This window comes from Somniosus microcephalus, chromosome 7 (genome assembly GCF_052327205.1).
Source record: "Somniosus microcephalus isolate GS21.2 chromosome 7, FLI_Smic_1.0, whole genome shotgun sequence".
Taxonomy (NCBI): Eukaryota; Metazoa; Chordata; class Chondrichthyes; order Squaliformes; family Somniosidae; genus Somniosus; species Somniosus microcephalus.
The window spans coordinates 244,293,840-244,315,586 of record NC_140993.1 but is presented as its reverse complement, the minus strand read 5'-3'; the positions used below and the strand labels follow the sequence as shown (position 1 = coordinate 244,315,586).

Below are 21,747 nucleotides of genomic sequence, written 5' to 3'. Positions count from 1 at the left end.
AAATAGGTGGCTAGCAAGTCACAGCCAATTCCTTGCCAACACAGGACAGCACAAGCTACTCCAATCACACAGGAAGGACTATCTGAATCAGCAACACACGGAAGTAGGGGGCCAGTGGAATCACAGGTGGGTTCTCAGAAGATACCTTGGGTCCAGCACAGCAGTGTATCCTTTTAGACTGATTGGACCAAAAAACCCACGGTGCCAACGTCCCAGTGTAAATGCCAGGATGTGCCTGCCCAGGACCTCTGACACTGACCATGCCAAGGTTCAATGGGCCAGAGGGAGGTCCTTTAATATAAATAACCTGGTCAGGTGCCCATTCCACAAGGAGCATATTTCAGGTGCCTACCTGCCCAAGGAACCCAGAAATCCCAGTGGAACCAGATCCGGGGGATGCCAGGGCCTCTAGATAGAAAGAAAGAGCCTCATCGTCTTCGCCCACCGCCTTCCTTATAAAGGAGGCCGGAAATGTTTCGACCCAGGCACCACTGAAGCAGCAGGTACACCTGCGTCCACTTGGCGTACCGGCTGCCAATGCTCTACTGGCCAGCTCTCAAGCCAGGGACATGGGAACCCCTGTCCTGGGAATCCCTGCCCCTTGCAATGGCCCCTCCTATGCCATTGGTCTTGTTTGGGATGGGCAGAGACCCTGCCCTTAGAAGACCCGATGCAAGTCCTGCAGGAAGGATGCGACCTGGTGTCCTTGGGTCCTGACCTAATCTGTGGGCCTTCTATGGGTGAGCTTATACCCCCATTGTATACCGGCACTCTTACATTATTAAAAGGAAATGCTAATCACCGTAAAGATCGCAGCCGTTGGTTTTATAGCTTAAAAATATAAGAATGCGAAAGAAAGCACTCCGTTCGTGTTTTAAAAGCTGGGACAACATTTAGTTCAAATGCATTTACAAAACTCTGTACTACTTGTAGAAAGGGTTGTGTGCAGGTCTCAAGGCAAAAAGCCATTAATGAGTGTGCTTTTGGTACCGGCTGTTGTGCTCTATGGGGAGGGGGAGTGGGGAGTCATGTTCTCCCTCATCCTCTTCCTGGGGCTTGGCTTGTTGCAGTTCCTCTTTACCAACCATGCATGATCCCTCTTTCAATAGCAATATTATACAACATGCAACACACTATTCTTTCAGCGCCCCCTGAGCTATACCCCAGTGTGTAACCAGAGCCATCCAGGTATCAGAAGTATTGCTTAATTATATTTCTGAGAAAGAAATGTTACTGGGATTTCTAGTGTATTCTGGGAGGTCCCACAGTGGGGTCATCAGCCACATTCTGAGTGAGTAACCCATACCTCCCAGGACCTATCTTTTGTTTGTTTTTCTCTTTGAAAGTTGGAGAACCCCTGATTTACTCCAGCTGCCTAGGTCGTAAACTCTGGAATTCCCTCCCTTTACCTCTCCGCCTCTCTCCTGCTCCCTCCTCCTTAAAACCTACCTCTTTGACCAAGCTTTTGTTCACCTATCCTAATGTCTCCTTCTTTTGCCCGGTATCAATTTATGTCTGATAGCGCTCCTGTGAAGTGCCTTGGGATGTTTTACTATGTTAAAGGCGCTATATAAATGCAAGTTACTGTTCTGGTGTGCATCATGAGATTTCCATGGAAAAGTAACGTCAACTTGGGAAATTGTTTTTGCCAGTACCAAATATAGCATCAGATCAGTGAGGGGGACAGCAACCATTCCATTGATAAAAACGCAGGCACTCCCAACAGGTACATGAATGGCAATGTGAATGCAATCATTGGCGCCTCATGCTCGGGGAATACCTGAGTTTGATCTGCCTCGCCATCCAGTGCCACATGCCAGTGTTGAACTTGAAATGCACTGCCCTGGGTAGTTAGAGTGATGAAGTGGTGAACTGCACACCAGACAATGAGTGGATGTCTGCTGCTGGCACCTGGAAGGACTCCGTGGAGTCGAAGTGCAATGTCTGCTTTCACTTCCACTGAGGATACAGACCAGAGGCCGGTCCCTGTCCTCGGGCCCCTCCCTGTCCTCGGGCCCCTCCCTGTCCAGGGGCCGCTCCCTGTCCTCAGGCCGCTCCCTGTCCTCAGGCCCCTCCCTGTCCAGGGGCCGCTCCCTGTCCTCAGGCCGCTCCCTGTCCAGAGGCCGCTCCCTGCCCTCAGGCCGCTCCCTGTCCAGAGGCCGCTCCCTGCCCTCAGGCCGCTCCCTGTCCAGAGGCCCCTCCCTGTCCAGGGGCCGCTCCCTCTCCTCAGGCCGCTCCCTGTCCAGGGGCCGCTCCCTCTCCTCAGGCCGCTCCCTGTCCAGAGGCCGCTCCCTGTCCTCAGGCCCCTCCCTGTCCAGAGGCCGCTCCCTGTCCAGGGGCCGCTCCCTGTCCTCAGGCCCCTCCCTGTCCAGAGGCCGCTCCCTGTCCAGAGGCTGCTCCCTGTCCAGAGGCCGCTCCCTGTCCTCAGGCCGCTCCCTGTCCAGAGGCCCCTCCCTGTCCAGAGGCCGCTCCCTGTCCTCAGGCCCCTCCCTGTCCAGAGGCCGCTCCCTGTCCTCAGGCCGCTCCCTGTCCAGAGGCCGCTCCCTGTCCTCAGGCCGCTCCCTGTCCAGAGGCCCCTCCCTGTCCAGAGGCCGCTCCCTGTCCTCAGGCCCCTCCCTGTCCAGAGGCCGCTCCCTGTCCTCAGGCCGCTCCCTGTCCAGAGGCCGCTCCCTGTCCAGAGGCCGCTCCCTGTCCAGAGGCCGCTCCCTGTCCAGAGGCCGCTCCCTGTCCAGAGGCCGCTCCCTGTCCTCAGGCCGCTCCCTGTCCTCAGGCCGCTCCCTGTCCAGAGGCCGCTCCCTGTCCAGAGGCCCCTCCCTGTCCTCAGGCCGGTCCCTGTCCAGAGGCCGGTCCCTGTCCAGAGGCCGGTCCCTGTCCAGAGGCCCCTCCCTGTCCTCAGGCCGGTCCCTGTCCAGAGGCCGGTCCCTGTCCTCAGGCCGCTCCCTGTCCAGAGGCCCCTCCCTGTCCTCAGGCCGGTCCCTGTCCAGAGGCCGGCCCGTCCAGAGGCCGGTCCCTGTCCAGAGGCCCCTCCCTGTCCAGGGGCCGGTCCCTGTCCAGAGGCCGGTCCCTGTCCAGAGGCCGGTCCCTGTCCAGAGGCCGGTCCCTGTCCAGAGGCCGGTCCCTGTCCAGAGGCCGCTCCCTGTCCAGAGGCCGCTCCCTGTCCTCAGGCCGCTCCCTGTCCTCAGGCCGCTCCCTGTCCAGAGGCCGCTCCCTGTCCAGAGGCCCCTCCCTGTCCTCAGGCCGGTCCCTGTCCAGAGGCCGGTCCCTGTCCAGAGGCCGGTCCCTGTCCAGAGGCCCCTCCCTGTCCTCAGGCCGGTCCCTGTCCAGAGGCCGGTCCCTGTCCTCAGGCTGCTCCCTGTCCAGAGGCCCCTCCCTGTCCTCAGGCCGGTCCCTGTCCAGAGGCCGGCCCGTCCAGAGGCCGGTCCCTGTCCAGAGGCCCCTCCCTGTCCAGGGGCCGGTCCCTGTCCAGAGGCCGGTCCCTGTCCAGAGGCCCCTCCCTGTCCAGAGGCCGGTCCCTGTCCAGAGGCCGGTCCCTGTCCAGAGGCCGGTCCCTGTCCAGAGGCCCCTCCCTGTCCTCAGGCCGGTCCCTGTCCAGAGGCCGGTCCCTGTCCAGAGGCCGGTCCCTGTCCAGAGGCCGGTCCCTGTCCTCAGGCCGGTCCCTGTCCAGAGGCCCCTCCCTGTCCAGGGGCCCCTCCCTGTCCAGGGGCCGCTCCCTGTCCAGGGGCCGCTCCCTGTCCTCAGGCCGCTCCCTGTCCAGAGGCCCCTCCCTGTCCTCAGGCCGCTCCCTGTCCAGAGGCCGCTCCCTGTCCTCAGGCCGCTCCCTGTCCTCAGGCCGCTCCCTGTCCAGAGGCCGCTCCCTGTCCAGAGGCCCCTCCCTGTCCTCAGGCCGGTCCCTGTCCAGAGGCCGGTCCCTGTCCAGAGGCCGGTCCCTGTCCAGAGGCCCCTCCCTGTCCTCAGGCCGGTCCCTGTCCAGAGGCCGGTCCCTGTCCTCAGGCCGCTCCCTGTCCAGAGGCCCCTCCCTGTCCTCAGGCCGGTCCCTGTCCAGAGGCCGGCCCCTGTCCAGAGGCCCCTCCCTGTCCAGGGGCCGGTCCCTGTCCAGAGGCCGGTCCCTGTCCAGAGGCCCCTCCCTGTCCTCAGGCCGGTCCCTGTCCAGAGGCCGGTCCCTGTCCAGAGGCCGGTCCCTGTCCTCAGGCCGGTCCCTGTCCAGAGGCCCCTCCCTGTCCAGGGGCCGCTCCCTGTCCAGGGGCCGCTCCCTGTCCTCAGGCCGCTCCCTGTCCAGAGGCCCCTCCCTGTCCTCAGGCCGCTCCCTGTCCGGAGGCCGGTCCCTGTCCGGAGGCCCCTCCCTGTCCGGAGGCCCCTCCCTGTCCGGAGGCCGCTCCCTGTCCGGAGGCCCCTCCCTGTCCGGAGGCCGCTCCCTGTCCGGAGGCCCCTCCCTGTCCAGAGGCCGCTCCCTGTCCAGAAGTTGGTTCCAGCGGCTGCCACAGGTCTGAAGTCACGTCCTTGCCTGGCGCTGAGCAAGAAGAGACCTGATGCTACACCCGTGCGGCTATGTTACCCATCAGATTCCTTTATGACCAGTTCCATGATCTATCTCTGCCTCTGTTCACCCACTTGAACTCTGCCTGCTCCTCTGGTGCTCTTGCACCAAGGTCAGCTGTGAAAAATGAGTGTGATGTATCAAATCAATTCAATCCTGAATAAATCTGCATGTTTCCTGTTAATTGTTGCCTAATAAGCTCTTGAAGGAGCCAAAAAAATCAATGGTGTTAGCTCAGTGCATTTGATTGGAGCTGTAATTTTAGGAGTGTAGGCAAAAGTTAGCACTCTATTAGTTTTTTTTATTAATGCTACATAGAAAAATGATTACATCTTAATGCACAATTAGTGTAGACAGTCGTCTAATGCTCAGCGCAACTTAAACGCATGAACTGGATTAATAGGAAAATAATGAAGGAGCTCGTATATATTGAGAGCAATGCTACAGCTACTGTTCAATGATAATGTTTATCACACTGAATCCCCCCTTGGATTTTAGTCTCCGAACATAAAGTAACTGGAATGTGTGGAGATCCTAACGACAGCAGTTCACTACGAACACCACTTCTGTTTACTGAATAAGGATCACACTGCTACCATGAGCAAAGTTGTACTGGAGAGAACAATAAAAGCATTGTAAACTACTGTAAACTGTTGACCTGCCTGTGATTCATGTTACTGTAATTCACTGAATGTACTGATAAAGGGGCTTTCGTAACCAAGTTGAATGCATTAGCATTGCAATCGGCCCTCACACCAAGTTAGTGTGTGTGAACGTTCTTCAGCTGAGTCAGTGCTGGTCAGACATCAGCATTCCCATACATCTTATAACATTTTTATATTATCCTTTGCGCAACACTTGAGCAGAGAACTTTCACCGAGTTGTCAGCTGTGGCTCAGTCAGCAGCACTCTAGCCTCTGAGTCAGAAGGTTGTGGTTTCAACACCCACTCCAAAGACTCGAGCACATAATCCAGGCTGGCATTTTAGTGCCGTGCTGAGGGAGTGCTGCACTGTCGGAGGTGCCGTCTTTCGGATGAGACGCTAAACCGAGGCCCCATCTGCACTCTCAGGTGGACGTAAAAGATCCCACAGCCTTATTTCAAAGAAGAGCAGGAGAGTTATCCCGGGTGTCCTTGCCAATATTTATCCTTTAACCAACATCACCAAAACAGACCTTGCTGTGCTCAATTGGCTGCCGTGTTTCCTACATTACAACAGTCACACTTCAAAAGTACTTCATTGGCAGTAAAATGCTTTGGGACGTCCTGAGGTCGTGAAAGGTGCTATTTAAATGCAAATCTTTCTTTCTTTACAAGAACCACTCTGCAGATACTGGTGACCCACAAGAGCCGTTGTTCCAGGTTATTTTTGCCAATGTCTTTTTTTATTTGTAAGAAGTCACACAACACCAGGTTATAGTCCAACAGCTTTATTTGAAATCACAAGCTTTCGGAGCGCTGCTCCTTCTTCATTTGTTCATGGGATGTGAGCATCGCTGGCAAGGCCAGCATTTATTTCCCATCCCTAACTGAAAAGATGGTGGCGAGCCACCTTCTTGAACCGCTGCAGTCCGTGTGGTGAAGGTACTCCCACAGTGCACGGAAACCCTGTTGGGCCAACTGGAAGAGCACGTTTTGTGCTGCTACAATGGGTACACTTCGGGACCCTTCAAATGCTGGGTCCTGGTCACCATTGCCGACATAACGTTTGCCTCCGATATATTGTCGGTTGCTGTTGGCAGCACGAGTGCCACTGTTACAAATCTGGGTCTGCTGTAGATGCCTTCTCAAGTTCGGTGATGTCAGTTGTTCCCTTAAGCGGTCAGAGTAACTGACTTTCATGGGTGTGGACTCTACCTCTATCTACTTGTACGATAGCGTAAAGCAGGGATGTAACAATAGCATCCCTTTGGAATCTGGACTGGACTTCGTGTCTTTCACGTGGATTTCTTCAATCTCTCCGCAGGTGGACACTTGATGAGGTGAGACTTGACACTAATGGATGGACTGCTTTGTTTCCCATCAGGAAAACTTGCAGGACGACGCTTGTGATTGGATCCACTTATTTTTCATCGACGCAACCTGTCTTTGTGAAATAGGTCGTCTTGCTTGACTGAACACGAATTTTTCCAACTCCTCTCACCAACCTTTCGAGAGCCTCCACAGATGCTGACTGACCTGCTCATTGGCTCCGCTGCTCGCTGCCTTAACCAGATGAGCCGACAGGAAGCTTCAGTGATTGGGATCCACTCAATCTGAAGCATGAAAGCTGAGCCTGGAGTGGTGCCAGTGAGAGACCGTCACCAGAGAACCACTTCACTCAAGCCGCTTTTACAACGGCATTTTAGTTCCGATTCCAGCATCTAAGAGCCGCTCCCAATGTTTACACAACTAAATCCGGCTCCTTTATGTCAATGGCAGGCTCATAAACCTAGTCTTACATAAGTCTACAAGCCTGCCGCCAGGATAGGGAGTCAGATTTAATAGATTTAACACTGGGAGCCAGCTCATGCACGCTGGGCTCTCGCAATCCAAACTAAAAGAAAGGACCTGTATTTATATAGCACCTTTCATGTCCTCAGGACATTCCAAAGCGCTTTGCAGCCAATTCAATACTTTTTGAAGTGTAGTCACTGCAGCAATGTAGGAAACACGGCTGTCAATTCGTGCACAGCAAGCAGCAATGTGATAATGACCAGATAATCAGTTTTAGTGATGTTGGTTGACAGCAATAGTGTAAAAATGTTTTAAGATGTTGAATTTTCTTTACCTTATTGCTCTCCCCTTTCTCCCCTCATGAATCTAGCTGGGGCTTGGTTCAAATGGTACCAGCAGCTCCCCTGTACCTCAGTCAAGCATCCATTCTTCACGCGTGTACCTGGCAGTGAGTATGAATGCTCCGTTTGACTTTGAGGGAACATGTAGGGGGTGGGGGATTCAGAGCCTAAGCTGTATCCTGTGCTTCACTGACATCTGTACATGTGAGCCCCCATGGTTCACTGGACAGTGATCAGCAGGCAGATCCCAGCAGGCTTTTCTCCTCTCTAGTCTGAGGCCACTGGATTTGGACCTCAGGTGCAGCATTTACACCTCCTCTGGACCCAACTTATGTTTCTTTACTGGTCCCATTACCATCTCCTTTTGCCTCGCACCATCATCCCTTTTGTCATTTAATCTCTCCTGCCTTCCACCCTATCACAGCCCGTCCCTTTTGATCTTTCCTCCCCTCCCCCCTTTCCCTGCCCCTGCTTAAAACCTGTTACATCTCTAACTTTTTCAGTTCTGACGAAGGGTCACAGACCTGAAACGTTAACTCGGTTTCTCTCTCCACGGATGCTACCTGACCTGCTGAGTGTTTCCAGCATTTTCTGTTTATGTTTCATATTTCCAGCAGTATTTGGCCTTTGTATTAACATTTATATTATTGTGTGGTCCTCGTTGACCCACATATTCAGTTTTAGTTGGATCCGGTTCAGATGTAGAGTCGCTCATGCCTATAGGGACAGAAGGTAGGGTGAAGAAAGCAAATACATATAAAGAACATTTTGTACTGGTACAGCACAAAGAATGATTGGTTTTACAACGGTCTTTAACCAATTATCTCACTGGCCTCTGGGGTTGTCATTTGAACCTTGGCAGAAGTGTGAGCCAGCCTATTCACTTTACTGTGCTGCTGCTACAGCAGCCCTGGCTTGGTTGTTAACTTTCTCCACTTTCTGTCTCCCTGTCCCTCAGACTCCTGGTGGAGTACAGTTCCATTGGTTTAGCAGCCACCTTGCCCAAGGGGCCATTCTTCACGTGCAGGCCCAGATCGTGAGCGTCGGCAGGCCATGCAACCAAGGGATGGGTCAGCGCCAGATCTGATCCTGTTCCCACCCAATGTCAACTCGCAACACACTTCCCAGAAGGAGTCAGTGGATCGTGATTGACAGTGGGAATCCTGTCCGATTTACTTCCCCTCCCTAGGCCACGCGGGGGCATTAAGGTCAATTGTAACATCCCATAGATACATAGAAGATAGGAGCAGGAGTAGGCCATTCAGCCCCTCGAGCCTGCTCCGCCATTCGATGAGATCATGGCTGATCATCCAAACTCAGTACCCCGTACCTGCCTTCTCTCCATATCCCTTGATACCTTTAGCTCTAAGAAATATATCTAACTCGAAACCGTGATCAGCTAACTTAGCACAGACCTAGACCAGGATTTTCATTGGGCTGTGGAGGCGTGAATGGAGGTGTGTGGGGGGTTAAAATAGCGAAAACTGGCGGTCAGGACCCCCCCCCGCCTGGTTCCTGACTCCGAGCAACTTTAACTCGGTTGTGTCTAATGGTCCCGACTCCGTCCCGCCTCCAACAGGCGGGATAGGTTGTTAAGGCCCTTAACAAGCACTACATAGCCTCTATAATACTATTTTGAAAGGACCTTGCGAATTTAACCCTTTTCCCACGTGAAACACGCCTGTTCTGAAACACGATGGTGAAACCTGGCGGGAGCACTATTGGATTGCTGACTATCAGCTGCAGCTCAACCATTAAAGAGGAGATTTGATCAGCCATCATTTGCAGGTGGCAGGACTTTGTTGTCTCAGGTCTGGGGGAACTTTTAGCAGGCATAACCATAGCTGTGGAAGTTTGGAGCCTGACACCCATCTCCAGTGTGACCTCCTGGGAAACCCCTCTCGCCACCCTCACTGAGCGCTTCCTCAACTGAGGCATATACCAGAAGCATGGGAGCCATTTATTTCCTTCCCTTCTGGGCATTAGATGAGCTCGAGCACCAGCCGCAGCGCCAGCAGAACCAGGAACAACAGCAGCAACAGCAGCAGCAACAGGAGCACCAGGTTGCTGCTCACCCACCTGAAGCGGCACAGGCCAGAAGGGGCCAGCGCTTGGAAGCCCGTTGGCGCAGGAGATACCCCCCAAACAGGGTCTACAGACACAGGGTCAGCTACCTCAACATGTCCGAGCAGCGGTGCCAAAGGCAGCTCCGACTTTCGTGAGAGGTAGTGAGTGACATCTGCGCAGTGCTGCAACAAAGCGAGAATGAAGGAGTGAGTGTAGAGATTCCATGCATCGATACTTAGAAGGAGACAAAGATGGAGTGAGGTGGAACGACCAAGGGCCCTCCCTGTGTGTTGTCAGTTGTTTCCAAAGCATCAGAGTGATAGGGAGTGTGAGGGCTGCATAGTTGAATAGTTATGTGACTGTGACCATAGAGGGAAAGGGAATGGGTAAGGGTGCATGGATGTCAGTGTCAAGTGGGATATTGAGGAAGAGATTGCTGAAGCTGAGTGCTGGTGAGGAAAGGCAATGGGGATCAGATTGAGGGTGATGGGAAATTCATACTCACTTTTCCAGTGCGGCGAAGGTCATGAAATCTCTTGCGGCACTGAATCCAAGTTCTGCGGGTGACTCCTAAGGAGTTGACCTCCTCAGCCACCTGCATCCACACTGCCTTGGTCTGCTTGGGAGGCCTCTTCCTCCCTGTAGAAGGGAAGAGCACCTCCATGTTGGCTGCAGCCCCATCTACTAATGCCTGCAAGGCCACCTCGTCAAAACGAGGAGCTGATCTGGGTCTCCCGCTGCTCATGGTGCCTCCAGGTCCCTCTCACTCCACAGTCAAAAAGCTTGGCAGTCTGCAGAAGAAGCAAGGCTTGCTGTAGACCTTAAATGCAGCAGCAATGATGACATCATCGGAGGCAACTTTCAGTCAGGAAAAACCCATTTGCCAAGGGTTCCCGCACGTTGGAAATCAATTGGACAATTAAGTTAAAATTGCATCAATCTCCCACATCCATTTAGATTCGGGTGGATAACACGAAATGCGGATTACACGACACCAGGCCGCACCTGAATGAAAATCCAGCCCCAAGAGTCAAACCTGGGGCCTACTAGCCTGCCTGGCTTAGTAACACACTGGACAGTGTCTTGCAGTGATCTGCACCAGCTTCTTTGAAATAGGTCTCATCAGAGGAGCTGACAGCAGCTCTTTAAAGGTGACCTTGTGTCTTGTTGATGAGCAAATCTTTGGGGAAGACTGATGTTATTGACCGGAAAAAAACCCCAAAGATTTCTCCCGTCCAGGTCACAGCTTCCTAATAATCTGTGCAGTGCCGCTCACTAAAATTTTATTCAAGTAGATGAGGACTTAGTTAGTAGTTCTCTTGTAATTCCAAACACAGGACACACAGCCTGAATGAGCTGGCACGCTTGACTGTTAAGGAAAAGGAAATATCCCCCTAACTTGGGAGGGATTGTTCACTGAACACTCGGTCATACCTTGGCTGCTGTTCAAGCCTTTAGGGCCAGCATTGTGTGTACAGAGGGCCGCCTTTGATGACTTGGCAGTTGTGGTTGTATGGGAAAATGCACTTCCTTTCAGAAGCTGGAGCGGGAGATTTTTCTGAATGAATCTGCGGGTCATAAATAACCGTTGGCTTTTCTGAATCATAAGCTTTTGCTGGATTATTTAAAATATGAGTCGGAGGCACCATCTGTTGTTTAAAATGCCATTGTTTCAAAATTAAAGAGCACACATAACCATCTGGAGAAGGGAAAAGGATCAGGACCCATATCCAGGAATATTTTAATATTGGTGAACCTAAAAAAAAAGGCAAGTGCCCTTTATTAATGTGGGCTCGAGTTCCCAAACTCTCACGGTTGGTAATGTTTCTCTTCCGGTTATTTTTTCTGAGTGCCCTTGCATTTATTCCCTGTGTTAGTGGAGATAAATAAATACATGTAATAGCAACAGGGATGTAAAGAAACTCTTTTGATAGTAACGCTTAATTCGGTACAGGATTGCAGGATTAGGAAGAAAAAAAAGGAAATCTTACTTTTATAAAGCGCCTTTCACAACCTTAGGATGCGCTTTACAGCTAACAAAGCACTTTTTGAAGCGTAGTCACTGTTGCAAAGAAGGAAACGCGGCAGCCAATTTGCGCACAGCAAGCTCCCACAAACAGCAAGCTCCCACAAACAGTAATGTGATAATGACCAGATAAGTTTAGAACACCATTTACACTGCAAAGTTCATTCCAGGATGAATCCAGCCTGAATTTAACTCCACAACAAACTGAGCGTGGACCACTCAAATCAGTACACGATCGGCCTCTGGCTCTAGATGTTCATGTCATAACAGTACAACTTCACCACTCAGAAATGTAAACACATACTGGCCAAGCCTGGCCCTTTGACCCCTGCTGTGTCTCACTTGGCAACAGTGAAAGCGTTGGCATGGTGATGAAATGTTGCTGCACTCTGGCCTGCCCTATCTTGTGTGCAGCTGATTTTGAATTTCAAGTTTTTCCCAAATTTCCCATCTAATTTACTCTCCCGTTGCCCTTGAGGGTCTAATTCCTGCTGGGACCCAGCTCCATGGGCAGCGGTGGATCTCGGTTATCTCCCTCCCCGCCAAAAGGACATTCAGTCTTCATTCGTTGTGAGCCTTGACCGTGAGTGTCGGCAGATGATTCATCCTCAACAACAGCACCTTTAATGTCATAAAACATCACAAGGCGTTTCACAGGAGGGTTATCAAACAAAATTACACTGAGCCTAGGATTCTAGGACCGGTTGGTTGGACTCTCGGACCGGTCAGTGTCACTCTAGGATTGGTCAGTGTAACTCTCGAACCGGTCAGTGTGACTCCAGACTGGTCAGTGTGACTCCAGGACCGGTCAGTGTAACTCTCGAACCGGTCAGTGCGACTCCAGGACTGGTCAATGTGATTCCAGGACCGGTCAGTGTCACTCTAGGATTGGTCAGTGTAACTCTCGAACCAGTCAGTGCGACTCCAGGACTGGTCAGTGTGACTCCAGGACTGGTCAGTGTGACTCTCGGACCGGTCAGTGTAACACTAGGATTGGTCAGTGTGACTCCAGGACCGGTCAGTGCGACTCCAGGACCGGTCAGTGTGAATCTGGGATTGGTCAGTGTGACTCTCGAACCAGTCAGTGCGAATCCAGGACTGGTCAGTGTGACTCCAGGACCGGTCAGTGTGACTCTCGGACTGGTCAGTGTGACCCCAGGACCGGTCAGTGTGACTCCAGGACCGGTCAGTGTGACACTAGGACCGGTCAGTGTGACTCTAGGACTGGTCAGTGTGACTCTAGGACCAGTCAGTGTGACTCTAGAACCGGTCAGTGTGACTCTAGGACCGGTCAGTGTGACTCCAGGACTGGTCAGTGTGACTTCAGGACTGGTCAGTGTGACTCTAGGACTGGGCAGTGTGACTCTAGGACTGGGCAGTGTGACTCTAGGACCGGTCAATGTGACTCCAGGACTGGGCAGTGTGACTCCAGGACCGGGCAGTGTGACTCTAGGACCAGGCAGTGTGACTCTAGGACCGGGCAGTGTGGCTCTAGGACCGGGCAGTGTGGCTCTAGGACCGGTCAGTGTGACTCTAGGACCGGGCAGTGTGACTGCAGGACCGGTCAGTGTGACTCTAGGACCGGTCAGTGTGACTCTCGGACCAGTCAGTATGACTCTCGGGCCGGTCAGTGTGATGCTAGGACCGGTCAGTGTGACTCCAGGACCGGTCAGTGCGACTCCAGGACTGGTCAGTGCGACTCTAGGACCGGTCAGTGTGACTCTAGGATCAGTCAGTGCGACTCTAGGACCAGTCAGTGTGACTCCAGGACCAGTCAGTGTGACTCCAGAACCAGTCAGTGTGACTCTAGGACTGGTCAGTGTGACTCTAGGACCGGTCAGTGTGACTCTAGGACCGCTCAGTGTGACTCTAGGACCGGTCAGTGTGACTCCAGGACCGGTCAGTGTGACTCCAGGACCGGTCAGTGTGACTCCAGGACTGGTCAGTGTGACTCCAGGACTGGTCAGTGTGATTCTAGGATCGGTCAGTGTGACTCTCGGACCGGTCAGTGTGACTCTCGGACTGGTCAGTGTGACTCTAGGACTGGTCAGTGTGACTCCAGGACCGGTCAGTGTGACTGCAGGACCGGTCAGTGTGACTCTAGGACCGGTCAGTGTGACTTTAGGACCGGTCAGTGTGACTCTCGGGCCGGTCAGTGTGATGCTAGGACCGGTCAGTGTGACTCCAGGACCGGTCAGTGTGACTCTAGGATCAGTCAGTGTGACTCTAGGACCGGTCAGTGTGACTCCAGGACCGGTCAGTGTGACTCCAGCACCGGTCAGTGCGGCTCTAGGACCGGTCAGTGTGACTCTAGGACCGGTCAGTGTGGCTCTAGGACCGGTCACTGTGACTCTAGGACCGGTCAGTGTGACTCTAGGACCGGTCAGTGTGTCTCCAGGACCGGTCAGTGTGACTCCAGGACCGGTCAGTGTGACTCCAGGACCGGTCAGTGGGACTCCAGGACCGGTCAGTGCGACTCCAGGACCGGTCAGTGCGACTCCAGGACCGGTCAGTGCGACTCCAGGACCGGTCAGTGCGACTCCAGGACCGGTCAGTGTGACTCAAGGACCGGTCAGTGTGACTTTAGGGCCGGTCAGTGTGACTCTAGGACCACTCAGTGTGACTCTAGGACTGGTCAGTGTGACTCTAGGACTGGTCAGTGTGACTCTAGGACTGCTCAGTGTGACTCTAGGACCGGTCAGTGTGACTCTAGGACCGGTCAGTGTGACTCTAGTACTGGTCAGTGTGACTCTAGGACCGGTCATTGTGACTCTAGTACTGGTCAGTGTGACTCTAGTACTGGTCAGTGTGACTCTAGGACTGCTCAGTGTGACTCTAGGACCGGTCAGTGTGACTCTAGTACTAGTCAGTTTGACTCTAGGACCAGTTAGTATGACCCTAACCCTCCTATATTCTGAACAAGGCTTAAAGCAAGGACGACAATGGGGGTTTTCCTCTTTTCGAATCGGATCACCCATCCCTCTGTCGTTCAATGTTCCCATATGTGGGGGGTGGAGGAGGGACTTGAAGAGAGGGATGAGTGCTGAACATAATTAAACATCTAAAGAGTCTGCATTTGTCCATTTCAGGTTTAGCTGCATATATCCAAATGTGCCCAATTCAGATCTCTTCAATTTTGACTTTCCCTTTTCAATAACTAACCGTTTGTGGGGAGTGCCAGTATATCACCAAGTGATTTAGGGGGAAAAATTCGGTTGCTTTGCACCTCCCTTTAGCGCCCTCTTTAGATGTTTGCGCCGCTCACGAAATTAACTAGACATTTTGCGGCAGCGCTAAACACTACCGCCACGATCTCCTGCGCCCGCAGATCATGATGTCAGTTGAGCGTGCAACGCCCCCGTAGCGCCCCGGATCGGATATTGAGTGGCACCCCCTGCCTTTCCACCTGCCGCTAGTAACGACAGGTAGAAGGGAACGTTTTGCAGTCGGGAAGGGACTGGGGGAGCGCTATTTAAAGGTGGCCACTTCCTGCCTTTTTTTGTCACCGACATTTTTGCACCACGGATTCTGAGCGAGAGAGACTTCTGGAGAGATTCAACGCTGTGTGAAGGAGTTTTGGGTACTGAGCTGCACTTTGCAGGTTCATTTTGATTTGACCTTCCTTGCATTGATTTAGAAGAGACTATGGGGGCTGCACTCTGAGCTCTTTCCCTGGGTCTCTCCATTGTTCTTTCCAGCAGATTTGATGTACAGGTTTCTCCAGGCCCAGATTCAAGGCTGCAATGAGCAGGATGTGGATGGAGAACAAGATCGACCCTCCCCTTTAAGAACTGGCCGGCGCCAGTGTGTCTGTGTTCCGTTGCTAACTGACATCACATGAGCTTTGCCAGTACTCTGAGTTAGCGCCTCGCTCCTCAGCGTTAGCGCCTTAAGAGAGGTGTGTAGTGCCTGATTTAGTGCTCCAATCACCTCCAGGGGCATTAGAAGCCAAGTTTGCAGTTGGAGGCAATAATTAGCGCCAGCCGCTAAACTTTGCGCTCGGCTGATAATTGCACCCCAAATGGGGCAATACCGAATTTCTCCCCCTTAATTTTTTGAAAAGGTGACTAAAGTAGTGGACTGCGGAATGTCTATGGATGTTATTTATAGGGACTGCCAGAAGGCATTTGATAAAGTCCCACATAAGAGACTGTAACTACGTTAGATGCCCACGGAATTGAGGGCAAATTATTGACCTGGTTAGGAAATTGGCTGAGTGGCAGGAGACCGGCAGTAGGGAAAATGGGTAGGTACACAAATTGGCAGGAGGTGACTAGTTGTGTCCCACAGGGATCTGTGTTGGGGCCTCAACTATTCATTAACAACTTAGATGATGGCATAGAAAGTCATATATCCAAATTTGCCGATGACACAAAGATAGGTGGAATTGTAGGCAGTGTAGATGGAAGCATAAAATTACAAAAGGATATCGACGGATTAAGTGAATGGGCAAAACTGTGGCAAATGGATTTCAATGTAGGCAAATGTGAGGTCATCCACTTTGGAACTATAAAGAATAGAACAGTGTATTTTGTAAATGGTGAAAGGCTAAAAATAGTGAAGGTCCAAAGAGACTTGGGGGTCCAGGTACATAGATCATTAAAATGTCATGAACAGGTACAGAATATAATCAAAAAGGCTAATGGGATGCTGACCTTTATATCTAGAGGACTAGAATACAAGGGGGTAGAAGTTATGCTGCAGCTATACAAAACCCTGGTTAGACCACACCTGTGAGCAGTTCTGGGCATCACATCTTAGGAAGGATATATTGGCCTTGGAGGGAGTGCAGTGTAGGTTTACCAGAATGATACCCGGACTTCAAGGGTTAAGTTACGAGGAGAGATTACACAAATTAAGGTTGTATTCCCTAGAATTTAGAAGGTTAAGGGCTGATCAGATCGAAGTTTTCAAGCTATTAAGGGGAACAGATAGGGTAGATAGAGAGAAACTATTTCCACTGGTTGGACAGACCCACCAGAGTTGGCAGCACAGTGGTATACAGTCGGGAGGGAGTGGCCCTGGGAGTCCTCAACATTGACGCCAGACTCCATGACGTCTCATGGCATCAGGTTAAACGTGGGCAAGGAAACCATCTCCCGCCCTCCCTTAGCTGATGAATCAATACTCCTCCATGTTGAATACCACTTGGAAGAAGCACTGAGGGTAGCAAGGGCACAGAATATACTCTGAGTGGGGGACTTCAATGTCCATCACCAAGAGTGGCTCTTTGCACCACTACTGACTGAGCTGGCCGAGTCCTGAAGGACATAGCTGCCAGACTGGGCCTGCGACAGGTGGTGAGAGAACCAACACGAGGCAAAAACCTACTTGACCTCGTCCTCCCCAATCTACCTGTCGCAGATGCAGCTGTCCATGACAGTATTGGTAGCAGTGACCACCGTACAGTCCTTGTGGAGACAAAGTCCCGTCTTCACACTGAGGGCGCCCTCCATCGTGTTGTGTCATCAGCAGCAGCAGAATTGTATTCCACCACAATCTGTAACCTCATGGCCCGGCATATTCCTCACTCTACCATTACCATCAAGCCAGGGGACCAACCCTGGTTCAATGAGGAGTGTAGAAGAGCTTGCCAGGAGCAGCACCAGGCATACCTAAAAATGAGGTGCCAACCTGGGGAAGCTGCAACACAGGCCTTCATGCATGCTAAAAAGCAGAAACAGCATGCTATAGACCGGGCTAAGTGATCCCACAATCAACGGATCAGATCAAAGCTCTGCAGTCCTGCCACATCCAGTCATGAATGGTGGTGGACCATTAAACAACTAACGGGAGGAGGAGGCTCCATGAATATCCCCATCCTCAATGATGGCGGAGCCCAGCACGTGAGTGCAAAAAACAAAGCTGAAGCGTTTGCAACCATCGTCAGCCAGAAGTGCCGAGTGAATGATCAATCTCGGCCTCCTCCTGAGGTCCCCACCATCACAGAAGCCAGTCTTCAGCCAATTTGATTCACTCCACATGATATCAAGAAATGGCTGAGCAAAGGCTATGGGCCCTGACAACATCCCAGCTGTTGTTCTGAAGACTTGTGCTCCAGAACTAGCTGCACCTCTAGCCAAGCTGTTCCAGTACAGCTACAACACTGGCATCTATCCGACAATGTGGAAAACTGCTCAGGTATGTCCTGTCCACAAAAAGCAGGACAAATCCAATCTGGCCAATTACCACCCCATCAGTCTACTCTCAATCATCAGCAAAATGATGGAAGGTGTCATCGACAGTGCTATCAAGCGGCAGTTACTCACCAATAACCTGCTCACTGATGCCTAGTTTGGGTTCCGCCAAGACCACTTGACTCCCGACCTCATTACAGCCTTGGTCCAAGCATAGACAAAAGAGCTGAATTCCAGAGTGTGAGTGAGAGTGGCTGCCCTGGACATCAAGGCAGCATTCGACCGAGTGTGGCATCAAGGAGCCCTAGTAAAACTGAAGTCAATGGGAATTGGGGGGAAACTCTCCACTGGCTGGAGTCATACCTAGCACAAAGGAAGATGGTTGTGGTTGTAAGAGCCATAAAAGCGCCACTACAGTGGTGATTAAATGTCAATCATCACAGCCCCAGGACATCACTGCAGGAGTTCCTCAGGGCAGTGTACTAGGCCCAGCCATCTTCAGCTGCTTCATCAATGACCTTCCCTCCAACATAATGTCAGAAATGGGGATGTTCGCTGATGACTGCACAGTGTTCAGTGCCATTCACAACTCCTCAGATAATGAAACAGTCCATGCCCGCATGCAACAGAACCTGGACGACGTTCAAGTTTGGGCTGATAAGTGGCAGGTAGCATTCGCACCACAGAAGTGCCAGGCAATGACTATCTCCAACAAGCGAGAGTCTAACCACCGCCCCTTGACATTCAACTGCATTATGATCACCGAATCCCCCACTATCAACATCCTGGGGGTTACCATTAACCAGAAACTTAACTGAACCAGCCACATGGTCCCTGAAGGTGGCAGGACATATTGAGAGAGTGGTTAGCAAAGCATTTGGGATCTTGGGCTTCATAAATAGAGGTATTGAGAACAAAAGTAGAGAAGTTATGCTGAACCTTTATAAAGCGCTGGTTAGGCCACAACTGGAGTATTGCGCCAGTTCTGGTCACCACACTTTAGCAAGGATGTGAAGGCCCTTGAGATGGTGCAGAGGAGATTTACCAGAATGGTTCCGGGGATGGGGGATCTTAGCTACAAGGACAGGTTGGAGAAGCTGGATTTGTTTTCATTCGAGCAAAGGAGATTGAGGGGTGATTTGATAGAGGTGTACAGGATTATGATGGGTTTGGATATTCTAGATGGGGAAAGGCTGTTCCCACTAGTTGATGGTACAAGGACTAGGAGACACAGATTTAAGGTTTTGGGCAAGAGATACAGAGGAAAAACTTTTTAACGCAGTGAGTGGTGAGGACCTGGCACTTGCTGCTGACGGAAGTGGTGGAAACGGAGACACTCAAAGTTTTCAAGGGGAGACTGGATAGGCACTTGAGGGAAATAAACTTGTAGGGCGACAGGGATAGAGCGGGGGAACGGGACTGATTGGATTGCTCTACAGAGAGCCGGCACGGACTCGATGGGCCGACGGCCTCCTTCTGTGCTGTTATGACTCTATGACTCTATGACATAAATACTATGGCAACAAGAGCAGGTCAGAGGCTAGGTATTCTGCGGCGAGTGTCTCACCTCCTGACTCCCCAAAGCTTTTCCGCCATCTACAAGGCACAAGTAAGGCGTGTGATGGAATACTCTCCATTTGCCTGGATGAGTGCAACTCCAGCAATACTCAAGCAGCTTGACACCATCCAAGACAAAGCAGTCCGCTTGATTAGCACCCCATCCACCACCTTAAACATTTACTCCCTCCACCACCGGCGTACTGTGGCTGCTGTGTGTACCATCTACAAGATGCACTGCAGCAACTCGCCAAGGCTTCTTTGGCAGCACCTCCCAAACCCGCGACCTCTTCCACCTAGAAGGACAAGGGCAGCAGGTGCATGGAAACACAACCACCTCCAAATTCCCCTCCAAGTCACACACCATTCTGACTTAGAAGTATATCACCAATCCTTCATCATCGCTGGGTCAAAATCCTGGAACTCCCTCCCTAACAGCACTGTAGGAGTACCTTCACCACATGGACTGCAGCGGTTCAAGGCGGTGACTCACCACCACCTTCTCAAGAGCAATTAGGGATGGGCCATAAATGCTGGCCTTGTCAGCGATGCTCACATCCCAGGAACGAATAAAAAAAATGTGATAATGACCAGAAACTCAGTTTTAGGGATGTTGGTTGTGGGATCATTATTGACCAGGACACCGAGGAGAACTGCCCTGCTCTTCTTCGAATACTGCCATGGGATCTTTTACTTCCACCTGAGGGGGCAGTGCCGCACTCCCCTGTAGTGTCAGCCTAGATTTTGTGCTCAAGTCTCTGGAGTGGGATTTGATCCACACAACCTTCATGACTCAGCTGGTCAGAGTGCTACCCACTGAGCCATGGCTGACATCATAATGAAACTTGTGGTGAGTATGACTTCCGACTATGCAGTCACTTTACCAACTAGATGATCTGCACTGGCTTCTTTGAAGTAGATCTCTGGCCCCATCTCCAAATTCAAGCTGTCTTCCCCTTCTTTGAAAACACTGACTAATTTGCGTGTCCAAACATAACAGCATCCTTCAGACATTGGGGGTCATTTTGACTTTGTGCGGTATTATAAACCGGGTGAAATCGGTTCAGCTGCCCGTTATACATCTCTTCTCGATTTCCCTTTCTGTTGACTTCAATGGAAATGGGGAGAGATGGGGCGGCTGACTCAATATCACCCGGTTTACACTGTCGCACAAAGTCAAAGTGACCCTTAATGAGTGTAAATTAAAAGCACCCACATCTCACTTTTCTTTTCCGCAGTAGCATTAGGCAGTCAGGACACAGACTGCGTCAAAAGACTCTGTCTCATGAGCTCTTGCATTTCCTTTTCCCAGATTCTGCTGTAATTTATTATGGTCCCTTATACTTTGGGAGGTTATTTGCAACTTTTCTATCCATGGACACTCCTGCTAAACAATTGTTTTGTCGATTTATGAAACTGACCTATCATTGACTTTGTCGAATCAGGAAATTCATCAACATTAATCTGTATACATTTCATTTTCCTGTGGAGATAGCCCGCAGAGAGCTGAAGAAATCTTCCTGTTGGGACATACGGTATATCCATAGTAAAGCGCTCTCCTTTTCAGAGCTGCCGAACCCTTCCTGTACCGACATACAGCCTTGACTCGGTGGGTAGCACTCTCACCTCTGAGTCAGGAGGTCGTGGGTTCAATACCCACTCCAGAGACTTGAGCACAGAAATCTAGGCTGACCCTCCAGTGCAGTGCTGAGGGAGTGCTGCACTGTCGGAAGTGCCGTCTTTCAAAAAAGACGTTGAACCATCTGCCCTTTCAGGTGGATGCAAAAGATCCCACGGCACTATTTCGAACAAGTGTTCTCCCCGGTGTCCTGACCAATATCAATCCCTCAGCCAACATCACTAAAACAGATTATCTGGTCAATACCTCATTGCTGTCTGTGGGACCTTGCTGTGTGCAAATTGGCTGCTGCGTTTCATTGCATTAAAACAGTGACTACACTTCAAAAAGTACTTAATTGTTGTGAAATGCTTTGAGACGTCCCGAGGTTGTGAAAGTGCTATATAAATGCAAGTTCTTTATTTCATACAAGGATGTTGGTATCAGTTATATTTGTATAAAGCCCACGGCCTCACACTGGGTATGTGTAGCAGTAGAATACTGAATCGGGAGTTTAAATATTTATGCTCAAATGATTTTTGCAAATCTACTTCCCTGTTGTCCTGAAGGCTTTGAGTCGTGCTGAGATATGGTTGTATGTGGTTGGCAGCCCTGTGGTACTTAGCATCAATGGATATTCTTCAAGCATCAATTCAGATAGTGTAGCGCTGGCAGGCTATTCAACCATGCGGAGACACCACACCTAAGCTGCATCCTACCCTCCCTCACCTGGCATCTACTAATGCACATTTCCCAGAAGGTGCTGGGGATGGGGGAGGGGGAAGAGGAGGCGGGATAGGGTCACTGAATACTGATGAGGACTGGTTACCTCGGCTGATTTTCCCCTCACTAGCCCACGGTCACTGAGATCAATTCAGCTTCCGACTGCTGCCTCGGCTCCCATCTACTGACTGAGCACCGATTGTGAATCAAGCCTGAGGCCTGCTGTATGGCCTCGCGCTCGATAGGCTGGTGTGATTATCGACTGAGGCATTGGGACAGCTCACTAGAGTATACTCCTTTCAGAGTAA

At 51.5% G+C, this 21,747-nt stretch overlaps 1 long non-coding RNA gene across 2 annotated transcripts in view; it reads left to right on the top strand.

Moving 5' to 3' along the window:
* LOC147115201 (uncharacterized) overlaps positions 1-21,747 on the top strand; it is a 162,877-nt gene that overhangs the window by 101,323 nt on the left and 39,807 nt on the right. The window contains exon 4 of one of the 2 annotated variants that reach the window (XR_015079089.1): positions 5,033-5,178. The exons of the other annotated variant lie outside the window; for it this stretch is intronic. This is a non-coding gene — a long non-coding RNA (uncharacterized LOC147115201). Of the gene's footprint in view, positions 1-5,032; positions 5,179-21,747 lie in introns of those variants that run through there. 2 annotated transcript variants of the gene reach the window in all.